The following is a 22,759-nucleotide window of genomic DNA, read 5'->3' as shown; positions in this document are numbered from 1 at the left end:
TGAACCAGCATTTCTGGTAGCCTAGTCTGACCTCAAACCTACTGTATAGCTAAGGATAACCTTGACCTCCTGACCTTCCCACCTAGACTTTCCCAGTGCTGGGGTTACAGGTGTTCGCAGTCACATTTAGCTTCACTTGTTTTCCTCTTGTTTATTTTGTTTTAGATATCTCCATATCCTAGGATGGCCTCAAACTCAGCTATCTTCCTGGTCAGCACCGGGGTACCGGGATTACAGCACGAATTTGGCTTGGTCTTTGGTGTTAGTCTTTTTTTTGGGGGGGGGTAGTCAGGATCTCTCTATGAAAATCAGGCTGACCTTGAAATCACAGAAATCTGCCAGCCTCTGCCTCCAAGTACTGGGACCAAAGATGTGCATTGTCATGCCTGGCTTTGTTAGTCTGATTTTATAGCTTGTTATCCTGTTACCATTGACCACAATACACATATAATTTTGGTGTAAAATAAAATGTATGTATTATCTCTCAACGTCACAACCCATATGGGATGACTAGTGTAGGTGCTCACCTTCTGAGACCTCAGTTATTAATTCAATTAACTGGAGCCCCAGGCAATGCACTGGGCACAAAGGATAAAATAGAATCGTGATGGTTCTTCCAGTCCCTGAGCCAGACAAAGCTTTTGTATGTCCTTAAAATGAATGATCTCTCCACTTAAAAACTGTATACTTTGACTGCTGTGGATGAACAGGACCTTTACTCTCTATAGCTTACAAATAACATCTTTCATTGTTTTCCAAAGACTAACAACCACCACCGTTAAAGGTTTTTTCCCCCCCTCTTCTTTCTCCTCCTCCTCACCACCTCCAGAGCTCGGGCCACTGTCACCATGACAACCAGAACAGAAAGCCTTGGCACCTTCTCTCTTACTTCTCTATGGACACATATCTCCCTATATGGACATTTTTATATGTCAGCCATACTGGACTCTAGGGGCTGATCTTCAAATAGATCATTAAGTCATATAGAAATTGGCAGTCTAGAGACAAGATTCTGATGATCAAGGAACTAGGTACCCTCATATCTTGTGTCAAAGAAAAGAAAGCAAGTGCCGGAAAGTGTTTTTACTGACGGGGCTTCACATCTAAACCCAGGTAGAGTTCCTCTTAGTATGGCCGAGACTCTCCTGAGCTAAGCCAGCGTGCTTTGAGAAGCCGTTTGAACACTGAGAGACTGGAAAATAGTTCCCAGATGAAACCTGTCCTTTGGGCCTTAGTCTCATGTCCCATCTGCCTCCTGGGCATTCCCCTGGCTGTCTCTGGGTCATCTCAGCAATCACCCATCCCTCCTCTTCCTTCTCTCCATAAACAGTGCACCAAGCAGCTGGTGGCCTGTCCAATGGGAGCCATTCCTGTTTGTCCCACCCCCTTGCCTCTTTCCATAGCAATCCTTATCAAGCACTAAACTAGAGCAGGCATGTTTTTCTCCTTCTTCAGCCCCACCCACCACTTTCAATGAAAGCATAGTTGCCTTCTGCCTCTATTTTTGTTATTTGACTTTTTTTTTTAAGACTTTTTATTTCCTGGTGTGAGTGTCTTGCTCTTATGTATTTCTGAGAAGAAGTTGTCAGATTTTTCCAGAACTGCAATTGTGGATGATTGTGGGGGTGGGAATTGGACCCAGGTCCTCTGCAAGAACAACTGCTCCTAATCATGGAACCATTCTTCAGCCCAACTTTGCTCCTTTAAGACAGAGTCTTCCTTAATGGCTCAAATTGGCCTCAATCTTAAGGTTTGTCTCTATCCATTTGGTGCTGGGGGTGCAAGTCTATAGCCCACACCTGACTGCAGGACTATAACCCACCCCACCTGTCTGCCTGGGTTAGTCTAGGCTTCTCTCATTCCTCTTGTTCCTCATATAGGAACCTCTGTGACCTCTCTCCCTCCCTCCCTCCTTCTCTCCCTCCCTCCCTCCCTCCCTCCCTCCCTCCCTCCCTCCTCTCCCTCCTCCCTCCCTCTCTCTGTTGTTTTGGTTTTTGAGACAGGGTTTCTCTGTGTAGCTTTGGAGCCTCTCCTGGAATTGACTCTGTTGATCAGGCTGGCCTTGAACTCAGAGATCCACCTGCCTCTGCTTCCCGAGTGCTGGGACTAAAGGTGTGTGCCACCACCATGATCTTTTCAAAGGATAGATCAGGGGCTGGAGAGATGGCACAGTGGTTAGGACTTCTATCTGCTCTTCCAGAGGACCTGAGTGCCTGTAGCTGATCCCAGGAAGATCCAATATCCTCATCTGGCTTCTGAGGGAACACACACACACACACACACACACACACACACACACACACACACACACACACACACACACACACACAGGCATCCTTAAAAATAGATTAAAGGGGCCGGGCGATGGTGGCTCCCGCCTTTAATCCCAACACTCGAGAGGCAGAGGCAGGTGGATCTCTGTGAGTTTGAGACCAGCCTGGTCTACAAGAGCAAGTTCCAGGATGGCTTCCAAAGCCACAGAGAAACCCTGTCTTGAAAAACAAAACAAAACAAAACAAAAAAAAGGAAAATAAATAAAGGGATAATAATCATAGAAATTCTTTTTAGCTTCCCCTTATGCGTGGAATAAAAGCCTCTACTCCAGTTCCTCACCGCCCCCACCCCACCCCCTACTGCCCTCCCCTTTCCACCGGGCTTGAAATTGCCCGGATTCAACTTCCCCCAGAGCCAAAAAAGTTGCCACAGGTCTCGTTTTCCCCACAATGCTCTTTGCTCATTTCCAAGTCTTTACCCTCTCCACCCCTTCCTGGAACTCGTTCCTAGATTTTGCCAGCTCATTGCGTGGTGGCCATTTCCTTCTCAACCTTGAGGTCTCAGTTAAGTGCCATCCCCTCAAGAAGACCTCTGACCAAGCCTATCCAATGCTGCCTTCTTCCATCAAAGAGTCTCCATCAGGACCCTTGGTTTATTTCTGTATAAGACTTTCCAGAACATGTGACTACCTCGACTACGCATTTGTATCTTTGTTTGTCTCCCCAGCTAGGAAGGGAAGTTCCTTGTGGGCTCCAGGAATTCAGTCTTGTGTTCAGGATGAATGGCATACATGAAGCACTGCACGTATGTGGACCAGCCTGCGGCAGTGCAGCTAAGGACCTCTCCTCCCAGGAAAAGCACACCTCTTCTCCCTTCGATGCCAGGGTTTGTGGGCTACGATGCTCAGATACCAACTGGCATAAGCAAGGAGCCATTATATGTGGGAGATGAGGGACACAAAGGAATGAATGGGCAGAGTCCAGTAAGACACAATGCTGGGGCCACCATCCATCTAGGCATGTGGTCTCAGAGGTGACAGCAAACCAGGACAGGAATAATATCATCTTTTCTTACTCTACCATGTCTAGCCCATTCCCCTCCGTGACTGAGGCCAAACGAGGGAACCAGGCCAATAACGAAGTCTGCAGGAGCTCAGTCTTTCCAAGTCACACAGAGAAAGATAAATGGAGACACAAGAGCATAGGTACTCAATGCCAGCAGCAGGGTTTTAGGCTGGTTCTGCCCCTAAGACTTAGCAGCGAATCACAGTGGGAGTTTATGTTCAGACTATAACTGCCATTTTTTTTTCCTACTGTGGGCCAAGGAAAAATATATTTTAAAAAAATTTTGGTGGTGTTTTGAAAGGGGGTCTCATGTCACCTAGGCTGGTCTTGAACCCACCCAGTGTGGCTGAGGCTGAGCCTCCTGCCTTTACCTCCCAAGTGTTGGGATTTCAGGGTTACAATTATCACTGCTTGATTCCTAAACAACCAACTTAGTAACAAACCCAAGAGCACAATTCTTGGGGGCGTTGGAGCCTGCTTTTATCCTGAACACGTGGGTGAAGTGTTTTTCTTATTAATAAGCATGACACTGCCCACTCAAGAAAAAGAAAATGGTAATCTTATTAGGCCACCTTCTAAACTGTATTATGCAACTTACTGACAATAGAGTATTTTCAAAGTCTATGGGACCGATACTTCGCAAACTCTGATTTCTAGGTTCTGTCAAAGCAGTTGCAGGGGAAATAGCACTGCAATCTGTTTTTCTGAGTCAAAATGCTTTGAGTATTTGGGTTCCAGTGTTCATCCTTCTCTGAACAGTTTGCTGCGTGAGAACTCGTCTGTAGCTGACTCATTTTATTCTACAAATACCAAACTGCACCCAGGTCTATTTCAGGGATGTTGGTCATCGTGGAGCTTTTACAGACATATGCTGGAGGAGAAATATGTGAAATGCAAATCTTCTTGAATGCTGGCCATGCAGGTTTACCTTTGAGTAGCGGTGGGAGCTGGGCCAGCTCGGAACAGCTGGAAGGAATTGCAGTATCAACATACAGCTCCTAAAATTCTTTGGTTTGGAATTTAACTTGAATGCTTAGCTGGTTATATTGAAAGCTTCCATAGGAGCAGAGGGGCCCACGTCTATAGTGCCAGCTGCCTAATTGATTGTCTCTGTTAATTAGGCCCTGGTTCTGTGAATGGAGGCCCCCCCACCAGTCGCAACAGCAACTGGATTTTCAATAATTCATTTTTCTTGCTGCTGAAAATGTTCTGGACATTGGAAACACTGTTTAATTATAATATCACCATCTGTCTACTCTCTGCATTACACAATGCAGATGCACCAGCAAATGCACAGTGTGCTTATTGTGTTTATTGATTTATTTAAGCTTCAAATATAATAGAAGGCTGTATAATAGGGTGGGTTTTTATCTTTCTACTGTTCAGAGCAGAGACAAATTGCTCTATGCTTTCAAATGTTTGAAACAGACGCTGTGAGAAAAATCCAAATTTGCCTCTGATTTCCCTGTTCTCAGAGATTCCCCTGACAGAAAATTATGTCCGAAAATACCTGAATGCCACCTGCTCTATATTCCAAGAGAAGCAGAGTGGACAATGAGGTTTTTTAAAAAATGCCTGGAAAGCCAACTTGTGATAATAGAGATCTTAATTGAATCACCGGGGACCTTAGGCTTCACAGTAAGTGCCCAGTGCCTCTGGCATCCACTTCATTAGCACTGCGGTCCCTCTGTTAGACATGGTGCCTACGGTTGGGATATACCTGCCGAAAACACACATCTGTAGGAAAGAACAATGCCTTGGTGGTGTGCGTGTGTTTATGTTCAGATTAAAATGGCCTCATTTCTGTCTCAATGTATGTAGCGACCTTATCGAGTCACCCAGATTAAAGGATGTGGTAAAAATAAGGTAGTTTCACATCTAGAGATTAGAAAGCACACTGGTGTAAATCTTATAGAAACCAAGCTTAAGAAACACCAGGCATTGGCTTTGACCCAGAAGCTTCTCAGATGTTGGAGAAATATGTGTAAGATTTGGACTCTCGTTTTCTCAGATATGAGGAATCTGTGTTCCAGAGTCAACAGCCAAGAGTGGATGGAAAGATTAGTGAGAGTCCCACTTGACAGGCTGCTGGGCAGAAACCCATACGCTCTCTGACATTGATTATAATTATCTTTCCATCACTCTGGGGCTGGTTCTTAGCAGGCATATGAGCCTGCTCCATCCTGAGGGAGGCTCCTGCTGGGAAACCATAGCTGCCAATGAATCTTTAACAAAAGATCAAGAACTTGGCATTTATTTTTAAGCACGAGAAGGAAGTGTGCAATGTTGGAAGCAAACACAGGGAGGGCTAAGCAGATCTTCTAAACAGTTGCAGAGAGAAGTGGAACTCGGAGCTGTCACTCGGTATGCTGGCGCCTTTACTGCTGTGAACTATCCCTGCTGATCATGTGGGGACATGGAGAGTTTATAATGCAATATGTGTATACACATATATAGTGTGTATGTGTGCCCACACACATATATTCACATCTTTTTAAAGTAGAAAGGTGGGGCAATGCATTTATTATTTTTATTTTGGATCAGGTGTGGGGTTTGATTTTTGGTTTATTTTTTTATTTTTTGGGTTTTTGAGACAGGGTTTCTCTGTGTTGCTTTGGAGTCTGTCCTGGCACTCGCTCTGTAGACCAGGCTGGCCTCGAACTCACAGATATCCACCTGCCTCTGCCTCCTGAGTGCTGGGACTAAAGGCATGTTTACTGGCTACTTGTTTTTGTTTTTTTCCACAAGGTTTTTCTGTGTAGCCCTGGCTGTCCTAGAACTCACTCTGTAGACCAGGCTGGCCTCGAACTCAGAGATCCACCTGCCTCTGCTTTCTATGTGCTGGGATTAATAGTGTGCTCCAGCACTGGCTGGCTGAATCAGGTTATTTTTTATAAGAAGATTTATTCCTATCATTTTTAATTATGTGTATTGTGGGGGTAGGCACACATGAGTACAGGTGTCTGTGGAGACGAGAGGTGTTGGATCCCCTGGAGCTATAGTTAGAGGCAGTTGAGAGCTGCTAACATGGGTGCTGGGAACTGAAGCCAGGCTCTCCGCCACAGCATCAAGATACAACCACTGAACTCTCCAGTCCTGCCGGTGTGTGGTGTGTTTAACATTTTTTATATGCAGCTAACGATTCAATGACCCTATTAGGAGGTTTGGTTCACACACCAAACAGAAAAGACAGCCATGTTCATTTTTAATTGACCAGACTAGCAGAAACAACAGCAATGGTTTTGTTTTGCCCTCTCCTCCCCTAAAGGATGTATGCATGCAAACTTTGAATTTGTCAGTCTCCGTGGAGGTGGGAGAGTGTGCCTGGTGAAAAGGTTAAATAAAGTACACTGGGTGAGAATTTATCATCTTCAAGCTGTCCACCTACAGTGAGGAAATTTCTTCAAAATTAATTTTAAACACAACAGATGCAGAAAAAGGTGTGACTTGTCAGAAACTTAACACATGAGGTATAAAAGGGTGTCGGCTCCTCCCCTAAAGGAGAGTCATTTTAGTGCCCTGATTAGTTCTGCCATTAAAATCAAATGCAGAATATAATTAAGTAAATCCTCCAGCTGACAGCTTCAAAATTCCTCTAGCTGCAGGGTTTTCCAGAAGGAGTAGTATGTACTTTACTAAATGATTTAGACCATAAATTCAGTTCAGATGGGCTTTGAAGTCAGCATCCACCCACGGTAGGCAGTATGCAGCCAGTGGAAGGCAGTGAGTGGTTGTGTGTGTGTGTGTGTGTGTGGTTTTGTTTTCTTGAGACAGAGTTTCTCTGTGTAGCCCTGGCTATCCTGGCTCTCCCTCTGTAGACCAGGCTGGCCTCCAACTCAGAGATCTTCCTGCTGGGATGAAAGGTGTGTGCCACCACTGCCTAGCTCTAATGGGATTCTTATTTCTTCTTTAGTTCAAGTTGGTGTGTGTATGTATGAGTTGATATGTATATGCCTATATGTGAGGATGAGAAAGTTGCTTTGATGGTTTGAAGGAGACTCCCACACATACACACTGACATATTTCATTGCTTATTCACCAAGAACTGGAACTGTTTGAAAGGGTTATAAGAGCTAAGAGGCGTGGCCTTGTTGGAGTAGGTATAGTTTTGTTGGAGGAAGTGTGTCATTGGGAATGGGCTTTGGGGTTTTAAAAGCCTATGCCAGGCCCAGTTTCCCTCCTTCCCTCCCTCTCTCATTCTCTCTTTTTCTCTCAGACTGCTGATCAGGATGTAGCTCTCAGTTACTGTTCCAGTGATATTTGTGATGCCATGTTCCATGCCAGAATGATATTGGACTAAACTTCTGAAACGTAAGGAAGCCCCCAATTAAATGATGTTCATGGTAACTGAGGGGGAAAGAGACTATTTACTAAATGCAAATTTATAAAATAAAGGAGAGACAGCTAATGAGTTCTTTACATAAGCACATTTGTTTCTTCCTTTGACAGTGGTTCTCAACCTTCTTGATGCCATGACCCTTTAATGCAGTTAGTTCTTCATGTTGTGGTGACTCTTCCCCACCAAAAAATTATTTCATTGCTACTTCATAACTGTAATTTTGCTAGTTATGAATCGTAATGTAAATATCTGTGTTTTCTGGTTGTCTCAGGCCACTCCTGTGAAAGGGTTGTTCGACCCCTAAAGGGTCTTGACCCACAGATTGAGAACCACTGCTTTAGAATAAGAATTAAGTGAGCCTGGAGAGACAATTCAGGGATTAAGAGCTCATTCTGCTCTTACGGAGCACCTGGGTTTGGTTCAGAGCACCAAAGAGAGACCAAGAGGTCGGGAAATCTGTTCCTGGATTGAGCAATGTGGTGTTTGTAGTGTGTGTTATCTTGCATGCTGTCTTCTGGCCTTCATTTTTCCCGTCTTGTCCTAGATGTCCAATGGTCTGACACACTGGTGTGTCCCTAAGATCTGGTACATGGTAAGTGTTCAATGAGTAGTCATCAAATGTTTCTTCAATAGAAACCCTGTGGAAGCTGAGCGCAGTGGCGCACATCTTTAATCCCAGCACTTGGAAGGCAAAGGGAGGCAGATCTCTCTCTGTCTGAGGCCAGTTTGGTCTATATATCAATTTCCAGGCCAGCCAGGACTACATAATTAGTACCTATCTCAAAAAGCAATCCACAAGACAAGGAAAATATCATAGTTAGATCTCCCGCTGCAATTTTCTCTTTGTATTAAGGAAACTTGCTTTTGTATTTGGGTACAGAATAGTAAAGGGGGAAAAGAACCTGAGATAGGGCCTCCTTCTGCAAGCTGGCCTTGAATTCTCAATTCTTCTGCCTCAGCCTCTTGATTATAGAGGAGCATCCCATGACCAACTAAGATTTTGAATGATTTATTCAAAATTAGGCAAGGGTTTAACCTCACTATATCTGTAAGAGGGGATGGCTCATTTCGGGAGGTACTTGCTGTCAAGCCTGAGGACTTGAGTTCAATCCTTGGAACCCACATGGGAGGAGAGGACTGTCTCCCAAAAGTTGTCCTCTGTCTATGCACACACACAGACACATACACACACACACAGTGACACATGCACAATTTCTCCAGCGCAGAACAAGTACAAGTAAATAAATGAATAAATAAATGTATAATAGCCGGGCCGTGGTGGTGCACGCCTTTAATCCCAGCACTCGGGAGGCAGAGGCAGGTGGATCTCTGTGAGTTCGAGACCAGCCTGGTCTATAAGAGCTAGTTCCAGGACAGCCTCCAAAGCCACAGAGAAACCCTGTCTCGAAAAACAAAAAACAAAAAACAAAAAAAAAAAAAAAAAAACAAAAAAAAAAAAAAGGAAAATATATTTTAAAGGAGATGATAGCAATCATGTTTGACACTTAGAACGGTGTGTGCTATTTAGTAGGTACTCAACATGTGCTTTGTAGATCTGAAAGAATCATACAAATCAGACCCCACAGCATGGCAGGCTGTTCTAGATAAGTAAGCCATTAGTATAGCCAGTTCCACCTGCTTAGGAAGGGATTTGCTGTTGCCCTTCTCCCCCAGTCATGTTACAGTCTCACTTTAAATACCAGGGGGAAAAAATCCCTGAAATGTTCCTGGGGTTTAGGTTTCCAACCAAAAGCTCTCAAATGCCTCTCGGGGTTGGAAAAAAAAAGGGCCATAATATACCTGGACAAGTGTTGCTACTATCCTTGTCTTATAATAAGATGAAATAACTCTGAGAGCCACACATGCAAGGTGGCTCACACCTATAATCATAGCACTCCAGAAGCTGAGGCTGGAGGATGACTAGCCTGAACTACATAGAGTTCCAGACCAGCCTGGGCCATAGAACGAGACCTTCTCTCTCCTCCTCTCCCCACGTCTCCCCATGGGTTTTGTGCATAATACCTCATTTCTTTGTTTAGGCTCTGTAGCTCAAACATCACTCCTTGGTGGACCTATAATGGTTAGACCTCCCTAGACCTACATCTTCTTCTCAGTAATCCTGAGCAGAGTGGAGGCGATGCTAGGGCTTGGAAAGACCATTGTTGCAATCTAGATATTTGGCTCCAAAGGTTAACTAGGAAACTCCCAGGAGCTCCTGTAGGTTTAAAACAGGTAAAGATTCCATTTTCAAGGAGATTGGCCTTTAACAAGGGAAAAAAATGTGCTGAGTGGAGATGGTTAGAAGGGGGTGGGATAAGCAGTTGGAGCCGAGAGTCCATCTGGATTATCGCTAAGCAGCCTTGGCCAGGAGCCAAGGCTTCTGAGTTAATGTTCCTCCTTTGTTGTTCAGGATTAGGCAACAGGCGGCCTTCTGCTAGTCTGCGGTTCTTCCTGCCCTAGACCCAGAATATTTGACCCTGGTCTTTTCCGTTTGTAGATGGACCGAACTGATTACATTTTGGCACTAGCATATTGATACCAGATATCAGGAGGCAAAGCCAGGATGGTGATTAAAGTGAAGATATTTTGGAAATCAGCATTTTGGGGAAGCTATTAAACGTTACGAAATGCTAAGAACTTGAAAGACAAATATTTAAAGAAAAGCTTTAAGGACAGACATTTCCAAATAGGGGCAGAGTTTGCATTAGTATGCTAATTCTATTATTATTATTATTATTTATCATTATTATTCCATGTAGGTTAGTGCAGTGACAGGGGATGAATGACTGAATCACGAAGGACGGCCATCAAAGTGTGACGGCAGAAGGATGGGTTCTTAAGTCTGCAAGTGTGCCCTTTAGATGACTCAAAGCCGTCATGCTGCAAACTCCCTCTTTTGTATTCTTGTCTTCACGGGGGCAATAACATCTCTGCAAGTGACTGTGCCTGACTGGCCTGTCATTATTTTTATCGCATTCACTTGTCACTTCCTAATATTAGATATTGTGCTAACTGCTTTGCATATGTTATTCCTTTTTAGTCCTTATTATCACCCCCCCCCCAAAAAAAAAAAACAAAAACCTCTGCAGTCGGAGTTATGAAAGTTCTTACTTCATACAGAGAAAACAGCCTTAATCCCTTGGTCAGGCACAGCATCCGGAGAGTGGGCAATAAATCACCAAGGAAGAGGAACAAACACAGTTAAGGGCGACTTCACAGAGGTAAAGTGTACTTAGCTGGAATAACAGGATGCTCGGGTCAGGAAGGGGCTTTCTGATTCGAGGGCTCTTTGAATAAGAAATAAACACATTCCCATTTCCATTCGCATTCTGGTTCCTTCCATGAGCTGAGTATTGTGTTGGGACCAAGAATAATGAGCAGATGCAGGTCCAATGCTTTAAGCCTTTGTGGTATAAATCAGGGCTTTTAAAGCCTTTCCAAACCGGGTGATCTCCTGGGCAGGCCGGCCTACTTCCCTGAAAATTCTAAGGCTCTAAAATCTGCTTTTCTTTTCCTCCCTTTACTTCACCCACGGGTTCTGAGAAACCAAAGCTGAGGTGTTTATCAGGCCTGGGGAGTTGCCAGGACTTCCCAGGGGGAGGTGACAGCTGAGGTGTCACATCAGCAGTTATTTCATCTTCCTGCAGTAGGATCCTCGTGCACCAAGGTGTGAATAAGCGCTGACCCATTTAGGATGCTGAAACACCACGGGAGCACAAACTGTACGGGGCTGGGGTAGGGTAAAGAAAAAGGTAGGGGCCAGGTGTGAAGATCCTAAAATACCATGGGAAGAAACTGAGAGCTTTGGGGATGCTTTTTAAATGGCTTTGGTTTTTGTTATTTTAATATTATTTATACTATTTATCATTTGTAGATGCCTTTTCATTTCTATATCAATATTAAATAGACTCACACAATATGTATGTTTTATACATGTTCGAGGGATTGACAGGGCCTTAGATAACTGAGGCTGCTCTCAAACTTCTGATTACCTTGCCTCCACCCTGCCCAGTTTGAAAACTGTTGCTCTTTGTCTCATAGTCAACAAGTCTATTATTTTAAATAGGAAACCTTTAAAAATATTTTCTATTTTATTTGTAATTTGGTTGGGTCATGATTTTGTAGTCTGGTTCTAATTCAAGACCATGAAATATTTTAAAAGGAATTTTCCTTTTTGTGAAACACTGGACACATGGAAAACTCACCCATACTTTCCTTTCTCTGGGACACTTTACATTTTCATGACAGTAAACTTTCTTTTTTTGGGGGGGGGGGGAGTTCGAGACAGGGTTTCTCTGTGGCTTTGGAGGCTGTCCTGGAACTAGCTCTCGTAGACCAGGCTGGTCTCAAACTCACAGAGATCCACCTGCCTCTGTCTCCCGAGTGCTGGAATTAAAGGCATGTGCCACCACTGCCAGGCCTGACAGAAAACTTTCTAATTGGTTTTTGTTTTCATGGTGCCAGGGATCAAATCCAGGACCTTATATATGTTATGCAAAGTCTTTACCACTTAGTTAAATCCTCGCCCTCTCCACCAGAGTCAGTTTCACTTTGTAACTCAGGATGGCCTGAACTTGGTGTATTTAGTATGCATAGAATAGTATAGACTGGCCTCAAACTTGAGATCCTCCTGCCTCAACCCCTGGAAGTGATGAATCTAATTACCTTTAATGCTTACAAATTTATTAGTTTAAATTAATTTTTATTAATAAAATATACTTATTCTATAATCATTAAAGTAAAGTAATAAAATCTTGAGTTTAAAACTTATCTGGGCGGGCGTGGAGGCAGAGGCAAGAGAATTTCTGTAAGTTTGAGGCCAGCCTGATCTTTGAACCTAAATGTGGGCACACAATAATAATTCCAGTACTTGTGAGGTTAAGGCAGGAGGATGAAGTATCCAAAACAGAACAAAATAAAACAAAACACATAGCCTTTAGTAAAGACATATCTTGGTTATGTAGATATACAGCATTCTCACAGGAATCTGAATTGAATCACTCATAAAAAATCTTCATTGAAGAAAAAAATCTTCATTGAATGAAGAACTGTACATAGGCCAAATGAAATTTGGCAAAAAGATTAATTCATTTTAGGGAAAAAAGAAAATTAATAAACAGAGAAGGGTAATCTAGAAAAAGCATTAGTGTGAGTCTATTGGCCGTTTGGACTCAAGCAATTTATCCAATGAAGCAGTTATTTGTATTTACAAAACTGGAAGAAAATGTTGGCAATCTTCGTTTTTCTCTTGTGGGTCATCTTCTTTAATATCCTGGATGTTTGCCAGGCTTGGTGGTGCATGCCTTTAATCCCAGCACTCAGGAGGCAGAGGCAGGTGGATTTCTGTGAGTTCCAGGCCAGTCTGGTCTACAGAGTGAGTGCCAGGATAGGCTCCAAAGCTACCCTGTCTGGAAAAACAAAACAAAAAACAAACAAACAAAAAACAAAACAAAATCCTGGATCTTTGAGGGGAAACAGAACACTAGCTGAGTGTATAACTCAAGCTTGTAATTCCAGCACTCAGGAGGCTGAAGCAGAAGGATGGCAAGGTAAGGCCAATGTGGACTACTAGTAAAACCCAGTCTCAACAAACACCAAAACCCAGGGCCAGGGGTCTGTAATTCATTGTGTTTAAGAGTCATCTCAGGGGCTGGAGAGATGACTCAGAGGTTAAGAGCACTGACAGTTCTTCCAGAGGTCCTGAGTTCATTCCCAGCAACCACATGGTGGCTCACAACCATCTGTAATGAGATCTGGTGCCCTCTTCTAGTGTGCAGATATACATGGAAGCAGAATGTCGTATGCATAATAAATAAAATATTTTTTTTTAAAAAAAGAGTCATCTCAGAAACTGGAAAACATCCATGCTTGGACATCTTGTTCCCACCAGTTAGCCATCTTAACACAGCTGGTTTATCTAGGCGTTGGTGGCACACGCCTTTAATCCCAGCACTTGGGAGGCAGAGGCAGGCAGATCTCTGAATTCGAGGCCAGCCTGGTCTCCAGAGCGAGTGCCAGGATAAGCTCCAAAGCTACTCAGAGAAACCGTGTCTCGAAAAACAAACAAAAAAACAAAACAAAAACAAAAATAAAAAAACAGCTGGTTCTGTGTAGAAGCCAGTATCATATTTTTCGTATAGTGCAAAAATATACAAAGAAAGGGCTGAGGATGTGGTATTGCTGGTGGATTCTTGCTTGGCCCTCGAGAGGTCCTGAGTTCTGTGTAATCAGGCATGGTGGTTCACTCCTGTAATCCTAACACTTGGGGAGGAAGGCAGGACCGGGAGTCTATGCTCATCCTCAGTTACATAGGGAACCCAAGAACTGCCTTTAGTGGCACTAAGTTCACTCATGGTTTTATAAAGCCACCGCAGTCACCCAGCTAGAGAATTCCAGTAGCATCTCTAGTGGGAGTACAGCTCCAGCTCCGTGCTACAGTGCTGGTCCACCAAGCAGGAAACCCTAGGTTCAATCACCAGCACAAAACCAAAATAAAACAACAAGGAAGCCAAATATAATCTCTGTGCCTGGCAAACAGGAGCCGTTCTCCCTTCCCCCTCCTCTTCAGCCGCTACCACCAGTCTGCTGCCCACCTCCATCAACTTGTCTGCTTCACACTATCCTGCGCAGCGTCCTGGAGACTCCGTCACGTTGCAGCATGGATGTGAGTGTCCTTTTTTCTTTTTCAAGCTGAATAGCATCTGCTCTATGTATTTTCATATTTTGTTTACCCATTTGTCTATCAGTAGACATTTGGGTTATTTCCAGTTTTTGGTTGTTGCCGACAAAAATGTCTTAATTATCTAGTCAAGTCCCTGACCTCAATTGTTGCTGATATGCATTTGTGAGTGGAAGTGCTGTATCACTATTGTACCATATGCTTAATTTTTGAGGCACTTCCATTCTTTTTCCACAGCAGCTGTACTATTTATTATCTTCGGCACGGTATTTAATTTCTCAACACCCCCCCCCATCTAGGTAAAAATTTAAATTTTATATAACATTTGATAACTACTAAGTTTTTGTAACCTCAGCTGGTTCTAGATTGTTTCTAAAACAATCAAAAGATTTGTTTATTTTTATTTTATGTGTACAAGTGTTTCCCTGCATGTGTGTCTGTACAGTGCACATATGCAGTGCCCATGGAGGCCTTAAGAGGGCATCAGATCCTCTGGAACTGGAGTTACATTGGTTGTTACTCACCATGTGGGTGCTAGGAATGGAACCTGGGTCCTCTGCAAGAGCAGCAAGTGCACTAAACACTGAGCAACCTCTCCAGCCCCATGTTGTTTTGGGGGGCTTCAGTGTAGCTCAGGCTGGCCTCCAATTTACTGTGTAGCCAGGGCTGTCCTTTAGTTTCTGACTTCCCGCCTCCACCTCTTAAGTGCTAACACTGCAAGTGTGCCAACTGTACAGAAGCAGAGAGTTTTAAATATTCTGTATGTCTAGATTTTGTGATTTTTAGTGTAGTATGAACACTCTGGCTATAAAGGCAGTATGTGATTATTGTAAACCTATACAGTTCATGTAATCCATATTTTTCCATCTTTCACAGAACTGAGATTACTAATGGGGCCACATTAGCAGTAGAACCTGAAATGTTGCCAGCTCTTTTCTCTGTCCTGCCCTGGTATGTTTTTTGATGGCTCTGCACGAGCTGTGCAGTCATGATGTAGTTACCATACAAGCCACTGGAGGGCAGCAGCTCCCTCTCACCTCTGACCCTATTGTGGAACTGTTGTCACCAGGCCAGGAGCATTCCTGAAGCAGCAACTTAAAGGACTTGCTTGACAACTGTACAGAAGCAGAGAGCTTCTCCTTCTTCTGCAGTGAGTTGTCCTTGGTCACATGGGTTTTGTAGAATTCCTAGATTAATATCAGACTGAAAAAAATGGAGGGGGAAAAATGGCCCTGGGGGTGGGGAGATGGCTCTGAGGTCAAGAGCTTGTTGAGCAAGCATGAGTACTTAAGTGGAAAGCCAGGCACACTAGTGTGCCTCTCTAACCCGGGCTGTGTATAATCCAGACACACCATCGAGCGTCTCTAACTCCAGCTCTGTGAGGAGAGGGCTTGAGACAGGCAGATCTGGAAAACTCATCTGCCAGTGACCCTGCCACAAATAATAAGGTGGCAACTAAGGAGGCTGAGGCAGGTGGATCTCTTCGAGTCTGAGTCCAGATTGCATTATCTGGTGAATTCCAGGTGAATGCTATATAGTGAGACCCTGTCTCAGAACTCAAACAAAACACAGCAAACAACAAAGCTGCAGGGGCTGGAGAGAGGGCTCGGTGGGTAAGAGGTCCTGGGTTTGATTCCCAACAACCACTTAGCAGCTTACAACCATTCATAACTCCAGTTCCAGGGGACCTGACTCCCTGTTCTGACCTCCAAGTGAACAACACAAACATGGTGCATAGATATGCCTGTAGATAAAAGAGCAAGACATATACAATAAAAATACATAAAATCTTTTAAAAATAAAGGTTATAGAATTCAAGATGTGACTGGGTTGGTAGAACACTTGCCTAGTAGCCATCAAGCTGTAGGTTCAATCCCAAGCACTTTCTAAAAGGTGGTAGGGTGATTTATACCTGTAACTCCAGTTCAGGGAGTTGAAGTAAGCACATCTCTCCTAAGCTTGGCAGAAACTGCTCCAGAAAGAGGTCTCATAACTGTACTCAGGGTAGGTGAAGCTCTACAACTTGGCCATGGTTTCATCCAGACCTGTGACCCAGGAAAAACAAACTCCTTCCATCATAATGTGTGGGACAGTCCTTGGCTAGACAGCCAGTTTGGGGCCAGCCTGGGATACATGAAGGCCTGTTTCAAACAACAATAACAAAATAAATACAGTGAAATTAAATTTTAATTTGTATTACATCTATTTGTGTGTGTTCAAGTGTCTGTGCCATGCATGTGGAGGCCAGAGAGCAATCTTCCCAAGTCAGTTCCTCCTCCGCCACAAGGTTCCAGAGATCAAAGCACCTTTACCTGCTGAGCTATCTCACTGCCTGTAAAACATTTTTAAACTACAATGCTGGTTTAAGCCTGTAATCTCAGTCCTTGAACTCAGAAAGCCTAAGGCAAGAATTCAGGTTGAGTTGGAATTCAGTCTGAGTTACATAGTGAGACTGTTTCAAAAAACAAACAAAACCAAAAACAAAACAGTGAGGGAAAGAGAGAGATTATATTTACTCCTATTTTATATATGTGCACATGGAGCCACAGAATAGCTCAGTGGTAGAGCACTTGCCTAGCACATGCAAGGTCCAGAGTTCAATCCCGGGGGTGGGGCTGGGGGGAGCCATGCCCCAAGCTCTACTCTATTGTTCACAATATCCTGAGATAGCTATCAGGGACCCCTGTGTCTTCTCTGATCCAAGCTGGACAAAGCAGAGTCAACTAAACATTTACTCATAGTAATTCATTTCCAGAGCTAAGGGGCAAACATGTTTGGTTTCTAAGCACTCCAGCTTGGAGGGGGTCCAGAGCAGACCACTTGCCCTGTAAGCTCTTCATAGTTCTTGCCCTCGACTCTGCCCTGCCTCCAGCTTCCAAGCAAGTCTGCTTGTTCAGCCTTCCTGTGAATTCTATAGTGTCATCACATTCTTCTAGCAACTTCTTTTCTGTGTGAGCTGCCAGGATTTATATATATATATATATATATATATATATATATATATATATATATATCACCAAAGAGACTTAATAGCTATCTTTGGGGACTAAAGATAGTTTGGAAATTGTCTCTGTTCTACATCCAGTGATACTCAGACTGACAGAACATGCTTTAAAGCTTAGTTGCTCTAGTGTGAGCACAGTTACAGCACTACTAGTTTCTTATCTATCACATGGTGATGACCAGAGTAGCTGCGTCAGAGGCTGGCTAGTCGAAAGTCTTGAGAGAAATGCGAAATATCTGTGGAACAGCACCAGGCATGTAGACTGTGAACAGATAAATATTAATCCTGTTGTTTTTTTGTTTGCTTGTGTTCTGAGATGGGGTGTCTAAATATAACAGCTCTGAATGTCCTAGAATTCCATTTGTAAACCAGGCTGGCCTTGAACTCACAGAGATCCACCTGCCACTCCCTCCAAGTACTATTACCTGGTTTATCCCTTCCTGTTTTTATCACTAATATTTGTAGATAGTTAATGTTATTCTAATTATGAAGGGACTGTACACTAATAATGTTTCTGAGACAGGCTCTCTCCATGTAGCCCACAATGGTCTTTAATTTGCAATATTCTGCCTTAATCTCCCAAATTCAGGGATTACAAACATGTACAGCTATGACTTTTACAGAGACAATATTTTTTAGAGAAACATTTAAAAAATAGTTACATTTGCCAGTGCAGGCCAGTGGTGTGTGTGTGTGGGGTGCCTGTGTCACAGCACTTTTTTGGGTGATCAGAGGACAATTTACAGAAATTGGTTCTATCCTTCCACCATGTAAGTCCTGGAAATTGAACTCAGGTCATCAGGATTGGCAGCAAGTGCCCTTCTTAGTGAAGCCATCTCGATTGCCCTGCAGTAATAATTTCCAAATGTGATCCTAATAATGTTAATTCAACTTTTGAATGCAGTCATGGTGGCACACATCCGTAATCTCAGTTTTGAAAGTCGAGGTGGGAGATTGAGAGTTGGAGACTATCTTGGCCTACACAGTAAGACTGGGCCTTTGATTCTAGCAACTGGGAGGAAGAGACAGGCAGATTTCTAGTTTGAGGTCACTCTAGTCTACAGAGCAAGTTCCAGGCCAGCCAAGGCTATATAGTGAGACTCTGTCTCAATCCACAAATAAGCAAAGAGGGGCTGGGGAAATGTCTCAATCAGTAAAATGCTTGCCGTGGATGGCTGAGGGCCTGAATGTGGAGCCCCAGCATCCACATAAAAACCCAGGTGTGGTGGCAGAGATGGGTGGACCCTGGGGGCTCACAGGCCAAGCGCCAGGCTCAGTGACAGACCCTGACTCAAAAGCAAGGTGGAGAGTGATAGAGGAAGACCCATGACATCAACCTAGCCTCGACATGCACCTGCATAAACACACGAATATGTGTACACACTCGATGAATAAGTAACAGGTGGGGTGACAGTCCCTTGAGAAGCCCACATCCACATTTGGGTGAATTTGATCTTTTCCCTGAGTGTAACGTTCTCCTTTCTGTTAATTCTCATGATTAAATCAATGCTAAAAATGTCTTTTGTGAGGACCAGTGAGATAGTTTGGGGGTGGGGTGGGGTAAAGAAACTTACTGCCAAGAGTGATGACATGATTTGATTCTCAGAACCCACATAGTAGAAGACCAACTGCCAAAAGTTGACCTCTGACCCCTACAGCTACACCCACCCACAACACCCACCCCCCCACACCTAAATAAACTTTAAAAATTAATGCTGAACAGTGGTGGCACACAGCTTTAATTCCCAGCACTTGGGGGGGGGGCAGAGGCCAGAGGATTTCTGTGAGTTCAAGACCAGCCTGGTCTACATACTGAGTTCCAGGACAGCCAAGGCTACACAGAGAAACCCTGTCTCAAAAAACCAAAACCAAGAAAAATTAAAATTACTTAAATAAACTCCAACTCTATTTTAAAATAAGTAACTTATTCAAATAAAATATAGGTTTTCATTAAAATCTACAGTTTTTTTTTCCCTAAGGAAAGTTATATTCATTAAGATTTTTTGGTTTGGCTATCATGGAGTCATTGTCAGCTTTGATAATTATCTAAGTGAGAAACATATTAAGTTTTTCCTATTGTCCTAAATTATCTTGGCTCCATCATACTCATCAGATAAATATGCAACCCTCAAATTGGTTTTTCTATTTTGAAGATCAAAATATTCACCAAGAACAGTTTTTGTTAAAAATGCTGTCCCATCTACAATAAGGGCAGCTGTCTGATAAATGCCACATCATCAAAATTAGATTAGAATGGTTATAATTGCTTTTAAAATGAAAATTAAAGTTTCAATTATTTTCTTTCACTCAGTCAGGGTAAAGGACATTCATTTTCTTTCCCAGTTTATAAAATTGTTACTGAAGACTCTTGAATTCAACGCCAGCCTGGACTACACAATGAGACACTGCCAAGAAAAGAAGTAGGAAACTAGGTGTGTGGCGTGTGCTTGTAATCCCAGCACCTGGTGGAGGCAGGAAGGAGGAAAAGAAAGAAATGAAAGAACCAGAGCAAAAGGCAATGGGGCCTGGGAATTGGCTCAGCAGTGAAAGGCAGGAGACGCATAAACCTGATGCACCGAGTTCAATCTCTCGAACCCACCTAAAAATGCAGATGTGGCCGGGCATTGGTGGTGCATGCCTTTAATCCTAGCACTCAGGAGGCAGAGGCAGGCAGATCTCTGTGAGTTTGAGGCCAGCCTGGTCTCCAGAGCGAGTGCCAGGATAGGCTCTAAAGCTCACAGAGAAAACCTGTCTCAAAAAAAAAAAAAAAAAAAAAAAAAAAAAAAAAAGCGGATGTGGTGCTGAGTAGCTGCAATCCCAGCTCTCATGTGCCAGGATGGGAAGTAGAGGAAGGAAAACTGCCCAGAAGTTCAAGAACCAGCCAGCCGGGAGCACGGTTGCAGAAAAATAGAGACCTTCCTTCAGCAAGGTGGAATGGTAAAGCCAACTCTTAGAAGATGTCCTCTGGCCTCAGTGCATGCAGCCATAGCAGTTTCTCTCTGTATCTCTGTCTTTGCCTCTCTCTCTTTCTCTCAATTAAAAGAAATTATTGAATTTGTTTGATAGCCAGGGCATGGCAGGGCACCTCTTTAACCTCAGAAGAGGCAGGCAGATCTCCGTGAGTTCGAGGTCTGACTGATCTACATAGTGAGTTCCAGGACAGCCAGAACTACAAAAAGAGATCCTGTCTCTAAAAACAAACAAATCCTTTCTTGTTGGATTTCGGGCTCAAACAATGACTCAGTACTAAGAGCATTGGCTCTTCTTCTAGAGGACCTTGTTGAGGTTCCCAGAACCCACATGGTGGCTCACAACCATCTATAACTCCAGTACTAGGGGATTCAATGCCCTCTTCTGACCTGTGTAGGCACCAGGCACAAAAGTGGTGCACAGACACATACCCATACAAATAAAATAAAACTAAAACAATGAACAGAAATTTTAAAAGTGTGATTTAGTTGCTTTGTGGAGAAAAAGGAGTGAGTGGAAGGAAAGAGCAGGGAGCCAGCTCAAGTGTCTGGGCCTGTTAACCTAGCTACTCAGGAAGCTGGGGTAGGAGAACGGGAAATTCAAGACCAGCCTGAGCAACTTAGTGAAAACTTGTTTTAAAAGAACATCTTCCAGTAACTCGCCAAACACAAAGGGAGAGAGGAGGGGCACTCGTTATGTTCTCTAGGCCTTTCAGGGAACATGGAGTTGCTCCTTTGACCACATACATGCGAATCTACAAAAGGGTGATATCGTAGACATCAAGGGAATGGGCACTGTTCAAAAAGGAATGCCCTGTAAGTGTTACCATGGCAAAACCAGAAGAGTCTACAAGGTCACCGAGCATGCCTTGGGCATCGCTGCAAACAAGTAAGCTAAGGTCAATATTCTTGCCAAGAGAATTAACATGCGGATTGAGCACATCAAGCACTCTAAGAGCCAAGACAGCTTTCTGAAACGGGTGGAGGAAAAACGGTGGGGAGAAAAAGGAAGCCAAAGAGAAGGGTGTCTGGCTACAGCTGAAGCGCCAGCCAGCTCAACCCAGAGAAGCACACTTTGTGAAAACTAACGGGAAGGAGCCTGAGCTACTCCTTCCTAACCTAACGTACAAAAAGAAATAAAGGACCTGGACTGTAAAGTGTTTTTCCTTTAAAAAAGTGAGAGAAATTAAAAATAAGCTAAGTATTGTGGTTTTGTTTGGTATTAACTCGCTGTTGCTAAACGAAAACCCATTTGCTATTTAGTATGTTTTTAGTATTTCCCACTGCATGTAAATGCACCAAGTAGACATCGAGGGCAAAGGGTGGGAATTGTTTAATATAAAATTTATTCACAGAAATTCCACTAAGTTCAGGGTTAACATCAAAGAGAATGGAAGAGAGGGCGTCTTTGAGCCAATCAGGATCGAACTGTCTTTGAGCCAATCAAGATCGAACTGCGCAAATCCTCCCACTAGACCTCTTAGTTCTCTCCTCCTTTCTGCTCACTGCTGTCTTTTTCAGTGAGAGCTGTGTCTTCAGGCAGGCTTTTCCACACAGAAGCAAAAATGACCATAGAACAGCCCCAGTTCATTTATTTATTTACTTAGATTTTTAAAAAATGTCTTTAAATGTTTGCCTGCATTTATATGTACACTGTGTGCATTTCTGGTTTCCCTGGAGATCAGAAGTGGGCATTGGATCCCCTGGAACTGGAATTACAGATGGTTGTGAGCCACCATGTGGGTGCTGGGAATCAAACCCAGGTCTCTGTGAGAACAATGTTCTTAACCAATGAGCCATCTCTCCAGTCCCCAGCTTATATAATTCTGCTGCCTACTATTTCCCACGAAAAGAGAGCAACTCTTACTGCCTAAGCATTCATACCAGTCCTTGGAAAGAGCTAGTTCCCTTCTGGAGTAGTCATATGTCTAGGTTATTTCAGGACTTTGGACAGCCTGCTTCAGAAACCCATGGGGTTTGTTTTAGGGTCATGTGGCTGATGTCTGGGAAGACAGAGGGTGGATACATATATGCTGGGAGTTAGGCAGCTTCTCAGTTTCAACCCATGCATCTGTTAAATCCACAGGATTTAACAGTTTGCAAGAGAAAATGATCAGAGGCTGGAGGGGTGGCTTGGAGGTTAAAAGCACTTGCTGCTTTGGCATAAGGCCCCAATTTAGTGCCTAGCACAAATGTCAGGCAGCTTATAACTATAACTCCCTCTCATGTACATCAAACATGTTTGTGTGTGTGCACATGGACACACACACACACACACACACACACCCCTCTTATATAAATAAAAACAAATCTGTTTTTTAAAAATAAAATGACCAGAGAAGATGCTCTTCACCCCCCAATTCCTCCACTGCTCACCCTTCAAATAACAGACATCCACTTATGTGGTATATTTTCCTAAGAGCTGAAGTT

At 43.5% G+C, this 22,759-nt stretch overlaps 1 pseudogene; it reads left to right on the top strand.

Moving 5' to 3' along the window:
- Positions 1-3,064: 3,064 nt before the first annotated feature.
- On the top strand, positions 3,065-21,469 carry LOC100758946 (annotated as a pseudogene).
- Positions 21,470-22,759: the final 1,290 nt, after the last annotated feature.

The sequence above is a fragment of the Cricetulus griseus genome, chromosome 7, assembly GCF_003668045.3.
Source record: "Cricetulus griseus strain 17A/GY chromosome 7, alternate assembly CriGri-PICRH-1.0, whole genome shotgun sequence".
Taxonomy (NCBI): Eukaryota; Metazoa; Chordata; class Mammalia; order Rodentia; family Cricetidae; genus Cricetulus; species Cricetulus griseus.
Note: the sequence above shows the minus strand (reverse complement) of the source record. Positions and strands in the feature narration are given on the sequence as shown.